This window comes from Triticum urartu, chromosome 4A (assembly GCF_056163025.1).
Source record: "Triticum urartu cultivar PI428250 chromosome 4A, HENAU_Tu73, whole genome shotgun sequence".
NCBI classification, from domain to species: Eukaryota; Viridiplantae; Streptophyta; class Magnoliopsida; order Poales; family Poaceae; genus Triticum; species Triticum urartu.
Window position 1 is genome coordinate 209,517,163 of NC_141876.1, and position 14,455 is coordinate 209,531,617.

The window sequence follows — 14,455 nt, forward strand, 5'->3', positions numbered from 1 at the left end:
ACACCCTTACTGAAGATACTCAAAACAAGCATGGATCTCACTGTAGCATCAAGTTTACATGGAATAAAAATAACAGCAGAACAAGGACTTACCAAAATCCCAAGTCCCTGAAAACAGCAATATCATGAAGGCTACTTTGCATGCTTGTGCTAGTCACCACATAGATCACAAAAATACATGGCAAGCACCCCTGTAAAGATGGCATGACATAGTTCAAAACACAAGTAGAGCTCATGCCCATATGAAGCACCCATCAAATGTAGCAAAAATGACAAATCATCATAATCTGATAAGTAACAGCAGTAAACATTTTATAGCACTCTTGCATCAATGGTTAGGGAATCACTCAAACAAGCATGCCATAATGGAATGAAATGGAGAGCATCTCCCAATGAACATTTTGATATCTCATATGCATGAAACGGAGCTACGGTCACCGAGATACGAGGCAATGAACAGGGCATGAAAATCATCACAGAAAAAGGACTTAGCGGAAAAACGAAGTCAACCTCGGTTGCACGGAAAATGACGCGGCGGTAGATCTGGCCAGAGTTCGCCGGAGATGGAGCGACCAGGCGGCCGAAGGTGAGAAGGACGACGGGGAGGTCACCGGAGCTCGTTGGAGGAGTCACCGGAGCGCGAGGGGGGCCGGCGAGGTCGGGCTGGCCGGATCCGGTGCAGGCAACGGCGGACGCGGGGGAGCTCGGCGGCCGGCTGGCAGAGCGGGGTGGCACCGGCGGAGGAGCGGGGCGGAGGCGGCGGTCAGCGGGCGTGGGCGCCAGGCGGCGGGGACGCGCACGCGCGTGGGCGGCGGCGATGGGCTCGGCGGGCCCGCTATGGGCTCGCGGGCCGGCGGCGGGGTCGGGGCGGCGGCGCCACGTGGCGCACCCCTATTGGCTGCGGGCGACGGCGGTGGACGTGTCCAGCACCGGCGGACACGTCCGGCGGCGGAGAGGGTTGGATCTAGGGTTTATCTGCGCGAAAAATCGGAGAGGGGCACCTATTTATAGCTAGAAGGAGGTAGGCGTGTCCAAATGGAGTGTAGTTTTCGCCCACACGATCGTGATCCAACGACGGAGGACATGGAAGTGGTTTAGATGGGTTATTGGGCCGTTTTGGGGGGGTGTTGGGCTGCAACACACAAAAGGCTACCGCGGTTACCCGGTTAACCGTTGGAGCATCAGGCGGTCTACCGGTGGTGTACCAAGGCCACTTGGCAAATCTCGGTCCATTTCGAGAACGTTTAACACCCGCTCACGAAAAGAGACAAACGGGGTGCGCCGGTGCATGTGGGTGTGTCGGATTGCAAAACGGACAACGGGGAAAATGCTCGGATGCATGAGACGAACACGTATGCAAAAGAGATGCACATGATGACATGATATGAAATGCATGACATGAACAAAATGCAAAACAAAGACAAAACCCAACCATGAAGGGAATCTACTAACTTAAAGCCGTAAATGGCAAAAGTCGGAGTTACAAATATGGCAAGTTACATCCAGGGTGTTACAACACTCCACCACTACGAGAGGATTTCGTCCCGAGATCTAGGATTGGAAGAACTCTGGATATTCGAAACTGTGATGCCCGGATAATTATGCTACAGTAATACTCTGCTAATGATGTCACGTCACCACAATCACTATTACTAATCTCACGCCAGTTCGAACCCGATTCTAGTTCAAATCCAAAATCAAGTAAACAACAAAAGTTTTCAAATATTTAAACTAAAATGTTCGGAGTGAGCCAAATAATGCATAGGTAATTATGGTGGAGAAACCACACTTTAATAAAATGTTTAAATATTCAAATGTTAATAAAACAGTAGTAGAAACTATTATTTAAATACTTTTAAGTAATAATTAATTACAAAACTATTTTTATTTAGGTGCCAAAGTTATCGTGGTAGAGGTATATTTAGTAATGCAAATTTGGGTGTTAATAACATATTTTGCAAACAAAAATAAATTGGGAAATCAAATAAAATCAGTAAAAGAATAATACACGAAATTAAAAAAATAAAGAAAAGAAAGAAAGGCCCACAACTCCCCCTCCCCCGGGCCAACCGGCCCACCCCATCCCCCCTTAACCCTAGCTCCCGATCCCCACGACCCCCACACTCTCCTGTACGAACCCCCTCCCCCTCCCACGCGTAGGGCACACACACTGCATCGTCGCCGCCCTCGCTCCGGAGGATCCGCGTCGGAGCCCCACCCCGGCGAGCGCCATACCACGCCCGAGGACCGCCGCCTCCGCCCCACCGCTCCTCCAGCGTCTCCACGCCAAATCCCCCTCGTCCCGATCTGGATCGGCACCCGAGCTGATCCCCGACGCCCGGCGCCACCTCAACCAAGCCGCCTGGATTGCCCGCCGCCTCGCGTCTCCGACCTCGTCGCCCACTTCCTCGTCCTCCTCCCCGATGGCCACTCCTCTCCCCTGCAAGCGCACGTGAGCGCCCCTCCTTCCCTCCTGCCCCGCGGTCACCGTCGTACGCTCGCGCCCCGCCCCTTGCCGTGCCCACACCCGGACCCGTGGTTGCAGTGGACCGCGCGCGCCCACAGCCATGCCAGCCGCGTCGTTGTCCCCCCCCCCCCCCCCCCCCCCCCCTTCGGCTGCTCACCATCACCGTCATGCATGCGCCCGCTCCAACCGCCCCCTCGCTTCGTTCCGCGTCTGCCCGCTCAATCTGCAGCCACGCTCCCGCCCCACCATGGTCGCGCCTCCCGCGCGCGCCCGCGTCACCTGTCGTGGCCATGCTCCTCGCGCCTCCACCTCTTGCTCCCTTGCGTGCTCGCCGTCGCTCGCTCCCCCTGCGGCCCCTGATGCACGCTGCTGCTACCGTGCCTCACTGCTGCATCCGCCGCGCCACCCGCTGCCGCATGCTCCGGCCCCGGCTCCGCCGCTGCTGCCGCGCCGCCCCGCCTGCTGCCTTGCTCCGCCACTCGCCTACGCCCCGACGGCCTCCGCGCTTGTCTCGCGTCGCCGTGCCGCAGCCACCGGCCGGGTTCGCCTGCCCCGCGTGCCCCTTTCAGGCTGGGCGTTAGCGCCCGCTAACCGCTCCCGTTAAGTCCCCCAGGGGCCTATGACAAAGGGGCCCCACCACCCCAGAATGTTTTATAAAAAAAGATAAACAAATAAATATTAAAAAACTAATTAACTCTGTTTAATTAACCTGTTAACTAAACAGTCAATGACGAACGGGACCCACACGTCAGTTGACCAGTCAACGCCTCTGTTGACTGCTGACGTCAGCGTGCACTGTCCTGGATAATGTTAAATTAAATTAATTAAATAAATGCTAAAATTGATTAAATCTGTTAAAATCAATATAAAATAAACCATAGCTCAGATGGAAAAACTTTGTACATGAAAGTTGCTCAGAACGACGAGATGAATCCGGATACGCATCCTGTTCGTCCGCCACACATCCCTAGAATATCAAACACGCAATTTTTCCCCTCCGGTTCATCTGTCCGATAACGCGAAACACCGGGGATACTTTCCCGGATGTCTCCCCCTTTGCCGGTATCACTTAGTATCGCGTTAGGTCACCTCTAGCACCGTGTATTGTCTTGTTATGCTTTGGGATACTTTGATTGCTCTATTATTTATTGTATTCACCCTCCGTTACTTCTTTCCAGTAGACCCCCGAGACTGTCGGCGACCCCAGTTCGACTACGGTGTTGACGACCCCTCTCTCTTGTCAGAGCAACCAGGCAAGCCCCCCCCCCCTTATCACCAGATATCGCCTACTCTCCTCTATATTGCTTGCATTAGAATAGCGTAGCACGTTACTGCTTTCCGTTAATCCCATTCTGATGCATAGCCTGTCATTGTTGCTACAACTGTTGATACCTTACCTGTAATCCTAAATGCTTAGTATAGGATGCTAGTTTATCATCAGTGGCCCTACATTCTTGTCAGTCTGCCATGCTATACTATCAGGCCGTGATCACTCGGGTGTTGATCACGGGTTTATACTATATATACATACTATACATGTTGTGACTAAAGTCGGGTCGGCTCGTTGAGTACCCGCAAGTGATTCCGATGTTGGGGGCTGAAGGGGCAGGTGGTTCCACCCAGGTAGTGGTGGGCCTAGGTTCCCGACGGCCCCCGCCTGTTACTATGAGGCGGAGCGACGGGGCAGGAGGAGACCACCTAGGTGAGAGGTGGGCCTGGCCCTGGTCGGCATTCGCGGTTACTTCAAATAACACGCTTAACGAGATCTTGGTATTTGATCTGAGTCAGGCTACTGGCCTATACGCACTAACCAACTACGCGGGGACAGTTATGGGCACTCGACGTCGTGTATTAGCCGAAGCCTTCGCGACGTCAGCGACTGAGCGGCGCGCGCCGGGTTGGACTGGAACGCCTGCTCTTGTATAAGGGAGGCTAGGTCAGCTCACCGGCCGCGTACGCAACGTGCAGGTGTGCAATGGGCGATGAGCCCAGACCCCTGCGCCATAGGATTTAGACCGGCATGCTGACCTCTCTGTTGTGCCTAGGTAGGGCTGCGACGTGTTGATCTTTCGAGGCCGGGCATGACCCGAAAAAGTGTGTCCGGACAAAGGGGATCGAGCATGTTGGGAAATGTGGTGCACCCCTGCAGGGAAGTTAATCTATTCGAATAGCCGTGATCTTCGGTAACATGATGACTTGGAGTTGTACCTTGACCTTATGACAACTAGAACCGGATACTTAATAAAACACACCCTTCCAAGTGCTAGATACAACCGGTGATCGCTCTCTCACAGGGCGACGAGGGGAGGATCATCGGTTAGGATTATGCTATGCGATGTTACTTGGTGAACTTACCATCTACTCACTTCTTCTGCTGCAATATGGAGGTTGCCAGAAGTGTATTCTTCGAAAGGACTAGCTATCCCCCTCTTATTCCGGCATTCTGCAGTTCTGTCCACATATGATACCCCCTTTTCCATTTGATACCAATGCATACATATGTAGTGTAGCTCCTTGCTTGCGAGTACTTTGGATGAGTACTCATGGTTACTTTGCTCCCCTTTTCCCCTTTCCTATACCTGATTGCTGCGACCAGACGTTGGATTCCAGGAGCCAGACGCCACTGTCGATGACGACGACTACTACACTGGAGGTGCCTACTACTACGTGCAGGCCACTAACGATGACCAGGAGTAGCTTAGGAGGATCCCAGGAAGGAGGCCTGCCCTCTTTCGATCTGTATCCCAGTTTGTGCTAGCCTTCTTAAGGCAAACTTGTTTAACTTATGTCTGTACTCAGATATTGTTGTTTCCGCTGACTCGTCTATGATTGAGCTCTTGTATTCGAGCCCTCGAGGCCCCTGGCTTGTAATATGACGCTTGTATGACTTATTTTATTTGTAGAGTTGTGTTGTGATATCTTCCTGTGAGTCCCTGATCTTGATCGTACACATTTGCGTGTATGATTAGTGTACGGTCAAATTGGGGGCATCACAAGTTGGTAATAGAGCCAACTGCCTATAGGAATCCCCCTTCCACACTCCTTGGCCGAAGTCAAGTCTAGACATTACAAAACTTTTTACTAACATGGTTGTGTGTCTTATGGGCCCACGTCGCCATTTGGGTGGTATTAGGATCTTTTACTCCTCGTCTATACTCTAGGACTCTGATCTCTCTTCTATTCGAGTTAAATGATTTTACTAAATCTGACTCTAGGTTCTCATAACTACTTCTCCTGGAGAGCCCCTTATCACAGATGATCGCCCACTGCACCAGAAGATTTTGATGATACTCTTAGGTCATTCCCGAGACCGTTGTGACTTCTGCCTTTTCAATTCCCTACTACCGATATATCCATATGGATAACGACATACACTTGTTGTTCATACAATTACTCTGAGATTCTCTTGTTGTTACAAGATGCATCGAATTGCTCTCCGACGTTTAAGAATCCCTTGTACCACTGCCTTGTAGTTCCTTGCCACAAAAATTCCCCTATGGAGTATCCACTCACTCCCAGTTGTTCTTGTGTTCCGCCAAAGACTTCGAAATATTATTTGATCTTTCGAAAATCCTCAACAGCCTGTTATTCATGGAATTCTTGCATACTTGCATTCCGGTTAATTCCATTAGTCTAGCAATTTACTTTAAAAACCTTTGTGATTGTCATTCTGATCCTTTTGATTCAAAATTTGTGTGAATGCACACAATCATCAGTTGTTCCCTGGAATTTATCCTTCCGACTCAGACGTCATTTTAAACATGAGCAGGATCTCTACCAATCAAATTTTGCCACCAATTGTGCCCCTAAGTCTATTCAACTTATCCATCCCTAATCGGAGCATTGCTTCTAATCCCTTGTCTTGGAATTGATAATTACTTTGCATTTGAACTTTGAGTTAGTCAGTTGTTTCTATAAACAGATCTCCTTGCATTCCTTCTTCCTCTCGTTGAGTACCGATGCTCACATCAGATCCCTTGAGGACCACCAGATCCTTTGTTGGATTTTGTTCGTCACTGTCCTTCATATTCATTAAACATTGTGAGCTTTTCTTAGGATACATAATACCTTTGGTAAATTGTATCCCCTGCTTTTGTCAACCATGCTCTGCTCCTAAGCTTGTATTATTTACTCCTGAAGTTTGTGGTATATGTTTCTATGATGCCCCGATGGTTTGAACCTATGCCTTCCTTAATCTATGTGAACCCGAAAGATTTCATGGGTCATACTTATCTGGTATTACACCAGGTAAAACTTTCAACAACTAATGACATTTTCAAAAGGCGAGAGGTGAATGAAAGGTTATGCATTGGAGAAGTGGGAGTCGACCTTGAACTTAGTGTTCATGCCCATGGACCCAATGTGGAACTTATCATGGAAGCTTCTTGCAAACTTTTTATCAGTTGGATAATTCTTTTGGTGTCTTTGAATTGGATCCCTTGCAACTATGGTTTCGGCCATATTGATATTCCTTGATTCCTTTTCTTGGACAAGTTAAAGTACATATCTTTTATAGATCAATACACTTGTCAACCCTCTACGTTGCTCTACCTCCACGTATTACCCTCTGGTATCTCGATAATATCACCGAACCATGTTGCTTATTACAAGCCTTCATCAAGTATTATTCCTCACCGATTCCAATTTTTCCTGGTTCCGAGTTGTTAGTCACTCGAGGACACTGATAACTAAATCGGGTCCACACCATGATTAAACAACTCTTAGTAATCTCGTTTACTCGCGAGTGTGTACTCGAGCATGTCAATCCTAGCCTGATCGACTATCATCATAGTGATAATTTTTAACTATGCTACCTGGTCCTTATTCCCGGAGCATAATTTTTGACGATGAGCTAAGCTTACAACGTTCTTCCTCATCATATCATTTTGCCTTGAACATCGAGCTTGGTTTCGAGTTTGTGTCGTACCCTTGGTTCCAATAACCTTTCGCTTCACCATTCCTTTGACTTGATGTCATCGTCGAACGATTACATCTTGAAACCCTCGACTAATGTGTCGTGATCATCATCAGCATTCTGAGCTCTTACAGGATATCAAATGAAATTATGTTGAGAAAGACCCTCCTTGCCCTCGATGATTAGTGTTATCATCGACCACTTTATTAACTTCCCTCCAACCCAAACTTACTCGTGTTTTGTGTTTTACCTTGAGTTCCTTGCTATCCAGCAACTGTTCTTTTTACCTTGGAGTATTACTGTCTTTCATGTCCAGAATTTGGCGAGAATTTCACCACCTCTTAATAATTCTTGATATAGTAATACTTCTCGTCATCTCCGTTCATATCTTGGTCCCCGTGTTGATTTGAACTGGGGTACCAACAAGTGAACAGTGCTGCTTGGATTCTGAACTTCTAGCAACCCTACTGCTTTGAAGTTGATGGTCGATAGTTCGTTCTTAGACTATTGGTTGTTGAACCACCATTCTAACATTGATCGTGCGACCCAGCCCATATTTCGGGAGCACCTTTCAATCAAATGATTAATTATGTATGTTTTTCCTCCAGCATACCTCATTATATCATTTTATCTGACAAATGTCATCTCCTTGTCCACATGATTGTGGAAATCCACCTTATTGGAAATCTAGAGGAATGGTCGTTGAGCCATCAGCCACCTCCTCATCCTCTCCTTGGTTTAATGATGAAATCTTGTTTTGAAACTCGCTTCCATAGTTCATTTCCAAGAATCTTACAATGTCATCTCGTCAATTAGTGTTGCGCCTTTTCTTCTTAGGCATCCCGAGTCCGAGGTATCCTGACACCCATCAGATCTGAATCTCGGTCAGATATGATGGTTGGGACATATTTCCAAGAGTTATAACATTGGTCCTTATATATCGGTAAGGTGATGTCATGCCTAACACACCTGGCCGGAGGACCTATTGTTGTCAGTTTCCTATTTAGCAAGGTTAACCATTCTTCCATGAGGAGATCGTAAGACTTATTCTATATGTTGTTCCTGATGAATCCTTTGTGTATCCGAGTTCGATCCTTACTTGAAGGCCGTGTCGATGCTATCTCGAAGCATGTCTGTGGTACTCCGATTTTCAATAAAAACATGTGAACCACAATGCTAAACTTTTCTTTACCAATTATCCAAACACCATTGTATGGGTAATGTCATGGAATTTCTCTCTCCTTACCTAAAAAGTTTTCTACATTATATCATGTCATAGATATCATGCTCTGCTTGTCCTTGGGAAGGATATATCCATGAAATATGTGTTTAAACATATTTTCCTTTCCATTGTTCTATTTAATCTGATAATTATATTTTCCTTTCCATTGTTTGGTTTAACCTTTCTTGTGATCTATATGATCTAAGTAGTAATATTCTCCTGCTTATGTAAACACCTCAGTGTACAATCCTGTCAATAAGACCTTGTTTCTACCGTTGATGACATTCCGGTAGCCACCGATGGATGAGAACTTTGCTTATTGGTCCGCCTCGTTTCAACGAGCAGGAAAATGGTTCTCTTCGTCCCTTGCCCTTGGTACCGACGTTGTTGCCAACATAATCGATAGTCTATCCTCTGACATGCCATGCTTGCATGATCACGCAAGACGTATCCGCCCTGCCTACTTTAAACCCACATGGTGGGCCCATAACCCACAGTTCCACGGGATCGAAACCTGACTCTCCTGTACATCCCTGATTCAAAGTTATCCTTGCGCTTGGTTTCGTAGGTAATTCACGAGCCACCTTCCTAGTGATCTATTATGGCATCAGATGCAATACTTATTCTCATTGCACTAAAACCCTTTCACCTTTTGTTTAGGCATTGAATGATTGTCTGGCCGCTTGAAACTCCTTATTGTACATTCTTCCTTTGCTCTTGATGTTTTCCTAAGTTTCAACTCGAGGGATACCTTGGGCCAAAACCCCTGAGCTAATTGCCGAATATCAGCCCTTGCAGACATATGTCCTTGTAGTTTTCCCTCCTATACTTTCGTAAGTATGATGGAGTTCCCGAAGAAAAGATGACGACTTGATCATCATGACCTGGAGCAGAGAAATGAAGACATCAATGTACTGGGTCGACCTTCTCGAGAAGAGCAACCAAGACCGGGAACACTCGTTAGAATTTCGTAACCCAATCCATTCCCCATACTTCCCTCCTAAATCTCGGGACGAGATTTCTTGTAGTGGAGGAGAATTGTGACGCCCAATTAATTATGCTACAGTAATACCCTGCTAATGATGTCACGTCACCACGATCACTATTGCTAATCTCACGTCAGTTCGAAACCAATTCTGGTTCAAATCCAAAATCAAGTAAACAACAAAAGTTTTCAAATATTTAAACTAAAATATTCGGAGTGAGCCAAATAATGCATAGGTAATTATGGAGGAGAAACCACACTTTAATAAAATGTTTAAATATTCAAATGTTAATAAAACAGTAGCAAAAACTATTATTTAAATACTTTTAAATAATAATTAATTACAAAACTATTTTTATTTAGGTGCCAAAGTTATCGTGGTAGAGGTATATTTAGTAATGCAAATTTGGGTGTTAATAACATATTTTGCAAACAAAAATAAATTCGGAAATCAAATAAAATCAGTAAAAGAATAATACACAAAATTAAAAAAAGAAAGAAAAGAAAGAAAGGCCCACAACTCCCCCTCCCCCTGGGCCAACCGGCCCAGCTGGCCATCCAGTCGGCCCACCCCATCCCCCCTTAACCCTAGCTCCCGATCCCCACGACCCCCACACTCTCCTGTACGAACCCCCTCCCCCTCCCTCACGCGCAGGGCACACACACTGCATCGTCGCCGCCCTGGCTCCGGAGGATCCGCGCTGGAGCCCCACCCCGGCCAGCGCCATACCGCGCCCGAGGACCGCCGCCTCCGCCCCGCTGCTCCTCCAGCGTCTCCACGCCGAATCCCCCTTGTCCCGATCTGGATCGGCACCCGAGCTGATCCCCGACGCCCGACGCCACCTCAACCTAGCCACCCGGATCGCCCGCCGCCTCGCGTCTCCGACCTCATCGCTCGCTTCCTCGTCCTCCTCCCTGATGCCCCCCCTCTCCCCTGCAAGCGCACATGAGCGCCCCCTCCTTCCCTCCTGCCCCACGGTCACCGTCGTACGCTCGCGCCCCGCCCCTCGCCGTGCCCATGCCCGGACCTGTGGTTGCAGTGGACCGCGCGCGCCCACAGCCGCGCCAGCCACGTCATTGTCCCCCCCTGTCAGGACCCCGATTCCAAGTCACATCGATCTAGCCGGTAACACCTCATATCACTTTGCGGCCTCACGCATGATATTCCCACGGGTGTCGCCTTACCATGGCCCGGGACCGTTTGCGCCTTTTGGCTCACGTATATGATAGTGTCGCTAGCATCCATATGACAGAGAACCCGGGCTGACATGACTAGTCGTGAACCCAAGGTGGCACTAACTTACGGGGACAGGCATACATGAATCGACATCGAGCATGTCGGTCAGCAGCGTGCGAATCCGGGCTGTAGCACTGGGCTAAAAGGACTCCGGTGAACCGGGCTGTAGCAGGCTAGGCAAGACTCCGGATGTCACCGTGACATTTCCCCGAAGGGACAGACACACGAACGACGTGAATCACATGTCGGCCAGTCAAGTGTTCCGGAGCAATAGTGCTAGGCTAGCAGGACTCCGGTGAACCGGGCTGTAGCAGACTACTATGGCTCATGGAAGCACAAGACTACATTTCCCCATAAGAGAGGCTACCAAGGATAAACAACTAGGTTGTCGGATCCCACACATACTGTCGGAGTAATGGGCCACGGGTAGGCCGACCCGAGCCCCAGAACCTTTCAAGACATTGGGGCAGGCTGCGCCCCTCAAGATCCCAGGACAAAGAGCCGCCTTCAGGAAGCCAACGGCAAAGGTGGCCGACTGACCACTCACGACCGAGTCCCAGGGACGACTTCAGGGAGAGCCGACTCCTGACTAACGACTTCCAGAGAAGCCGGCTTCGGGGAGTCACCTTCGACTCCAACACCCCCCACGACCTCATCAAGTGGGACAGGACGGGGGAGTGGCAATAATGAAGCCCGCTCCTGCCCCTTACCAAGGGCAGGCATGGCTATAGCACGCCGTACCCCGGAAGATCTCCGTGCGGCGTGGCACTGTTGCCATGCCAGCCCTGACATCAGCACCGCAGGACCGAATCCTGCACCCACGACGGCTTGTCTGTACGGCCTAGAGGCAGCAGGTCCCACCAGTCGGTGAGACCTCAGGAGGCGGCAAGAGGACCACCAGTCGGACCCGTCGGGAGTCGGCCCGAGGAAGTCGGACGAGCCCTCCCCGGGCCCCACGCGCCATTAATCAAGATGTGAAGGGGAGTGGCAATAGTGATCGCCCGCCAGGCGGCAGGGCTGTTGCCACGACCTCATGATCAAGCCCGCGTCATCAGAAGCACGGCTACAGTAATCAGCAGCCGGCAGGACCCGCCCGCGGTGGACGCGGCCTGTCGGCTCCGTACCAGGCCAGTCAGTAGGGCCCGCCAGCCGGCGGGCCCCAGCGGTCGGCAGAGAAGACGGAGTCCAGAGGCGCTGACGGCTGGGCCCGCGTCCAGCCGGATTACCATTGTACCCATGGGGGTAGGCCTATATAAACCCCCCAGGGCACCCATGCAAAGGGTTGGAACCCATTAGCTCTAGGCTAGATCATATAGAAGGGAGAGAGCTAGCCTTGCCCTCTCCTACCTCCAAGAAACAGCTCAAGGAGCAACCGTGTAAACGCTTTGCCATAGTGACCATGCGGAGACCCCGCAGAGTAGCAGTAGGGGTATTATCTCCCCGGAGATCCCTGAAGCTGGGTAAGATTCGCCGGCGTGCATGCCTTTGCCTCATCCCGTTTCCAGGCACCGGAGACGTTCTACTCGCCCCCAGCATGATAAGCCATCCGTTGGCATATGTCGCACCAAACCCCCGACATTTGGCGCCCACCATGGGGCCTGGTACACCGCCGTCCGGAGACCTGTTCTGGACGGGAACCCCTTTTCTCCCTGGCGAGCGCAGCTAGCCAGGCATGCCAGACGGAGTTTGCGCCGACGCGCTAAGCGGCGTTGAGATCGCCTACGCAGCCAGCTGCCTGGCCGAACTTGTCGGCGAGGTCTGCCTCTCCGACGAACCTGCATCCAACGCAGGCACGGGCGGCCCCGAGAGCCTCCTCGCGGGCCTCCTCGATCAACTCCACGTTTCCGGCGAGCCTGCCGTAGACTTGGAGTCTGTGGGCTCCATCGACCTGATGCTGGTCGACTCCGACACCGCGTCGCTCGACGCCTTCCCCACCAATGTGGTGGTCTACAACGAACCCCTCCCTCGCGCGGAGAGCGACGGAAGCACCGTCACCGAGGTGCTAGTCATCAGTCATGACGAGCTCCCAGCGGAGGAGCGCACGACTCACTCGGCGCGGTGCTACAGGACCTAACTGCGCCCATTCCGGAAGACGCTGACGCGGAGACGTTGGAGGCGCGCCGCCTTCAGCTCGTTGAAGGCGCGAAGAAGCTGGCCAGCATGAGGCGCTTGTCAGAAGCCTACCAGCGGGAGATGGATCGCGCCGTCGGCGGCTCGCCGGCCCCGGCGGGGCCCAGCCGCCTTGGCGCGATCCGGCAGCGTGGCGTAGCCATCGCCAACCTGTTTGGGGCAAGCCGCCCTATGTACGCTACACCAGCGGAGAACATCCGAGCCGCTCAGGCAGCGGCGGATGAGCTGGACAATTTCGAGGGCGAAGAACGCCGCCTCATGATGGAGCGAGTCTAGAGGCTCCTCGACGCGGCCGCTGCGCAGAACGAGGCCGGCTGCCGCACGGAGGCGCCGTAGCGGCCAAACGACGACCTTCACCGAGATCAAGGCGCGACGTCTCGGACCCCGACTAGCGGCGCCCGAGGAAGAAGAGACAAGGAGCCGGCTATCAGCCATAGTCGGACTCGCATTACCATACAGCGTGACCGAGACGGCCGCCCGAGGGCAGTGGAACGACGGGACGACTGTCCGCCTCCCTCTCCTCACAAGGAGAGGCGAGTCTCTCTACCGCCTGTCGATCATCCGACTCTCTGCGACCGCCTTGGCCGCCGGGAGGGAGTTGGAGAGAATGACGCCCGCCACCGGATTGACCGGCTTCACCGATCCCTGGCACTGGAAGAAGAGGACGAGCTGGGTCCGCCTTGTTTCGGGCCCCGCATTCGAGACGAACCCTTTCCCAGAGGGTTCACGCTCCCAAGAGACACGCCCAAGTATACCGGCTCCGTGAAGCCGGAAGACTGGCTAGTCGACTACTCCACGGCTGTCAGCATAGCAAATGGCAACAAGCGTGTCGCCATAAAGTACGTTCCGCTCATGCTCCAGGGCACGGCCCGGACATGGCTGAACAGCCTAAAGCCCCGCAACATCAATAGCTGGGTCGACTTCACCGAAGCATTCGTCCGCAACTTCACCAGCACGTACAAGCGTCCTCCCAAGCCCCGTCAGCTCTCCTTGTGCGTGCAAGGCCCCGACGAGTCGACTCGCGATTACCTCATGCGTTGGGCCGAGCTTCGGAAGTCCTGTGAGGGCGTGCATGAGGTGCAGGCCATCGAGTACTTCACAGCTGGGTGCAGAGAAGGCACCCTCCTCAAGCACAAGCTCCTCTGCGACGAGCCAGAAACCCTCGATGAGCTGCTGATCATAGCGGACAAGTACGCCACGGCCGACTCCTCCATGAAGGCGGAGATTCAAATCAGCACAACTGGCAAAGTGGCTCCTCAAGCTCCAAGAACTCCGGCGACAGACGCCAACCGGCGACAACAGCAGGGCGACCACAAGCGCAAGGCCCCGCAGCCGGCTTCCAGCAGCCGGCAAGTCGCGACCGTTGAAGCCCAGTAGCCAGATGAGCAGCCTCCGCCCAAGCGACAGAAAGGCGGCAAGCCAAACTGGTTGCTGGCCTTCTCTTATGAGCAGACCTTGGATGAACCTTGCAAGTTCCATAGCGGCGAAGCCGTCGAATCA

At 51.6% G+C, this 14,455-nt stretch overlaps 1 long non-coding RNA gene across 1 annotated transcript; it reads left to right on the forward strand.

The window, feature by feature from the left end:
- The first annotated feature begins 2,125 nt into the window (after positions 1–2,125).
- LOC147975396 (uncharacterized) lies at positions 2,126–5,370 on the forward strand. Its single transcript, XR_015602035.1, has 3 exons — positions 2,126–2,451; positions 3,645–3,719; positions 5,063–5,370. It is a non-coding gene; the product is annotated as an uncharacterized LOC147975396 (long non-coding RNA).
- Positions 5,371–14,455: the final 9,085 nt, after the last annotated feature.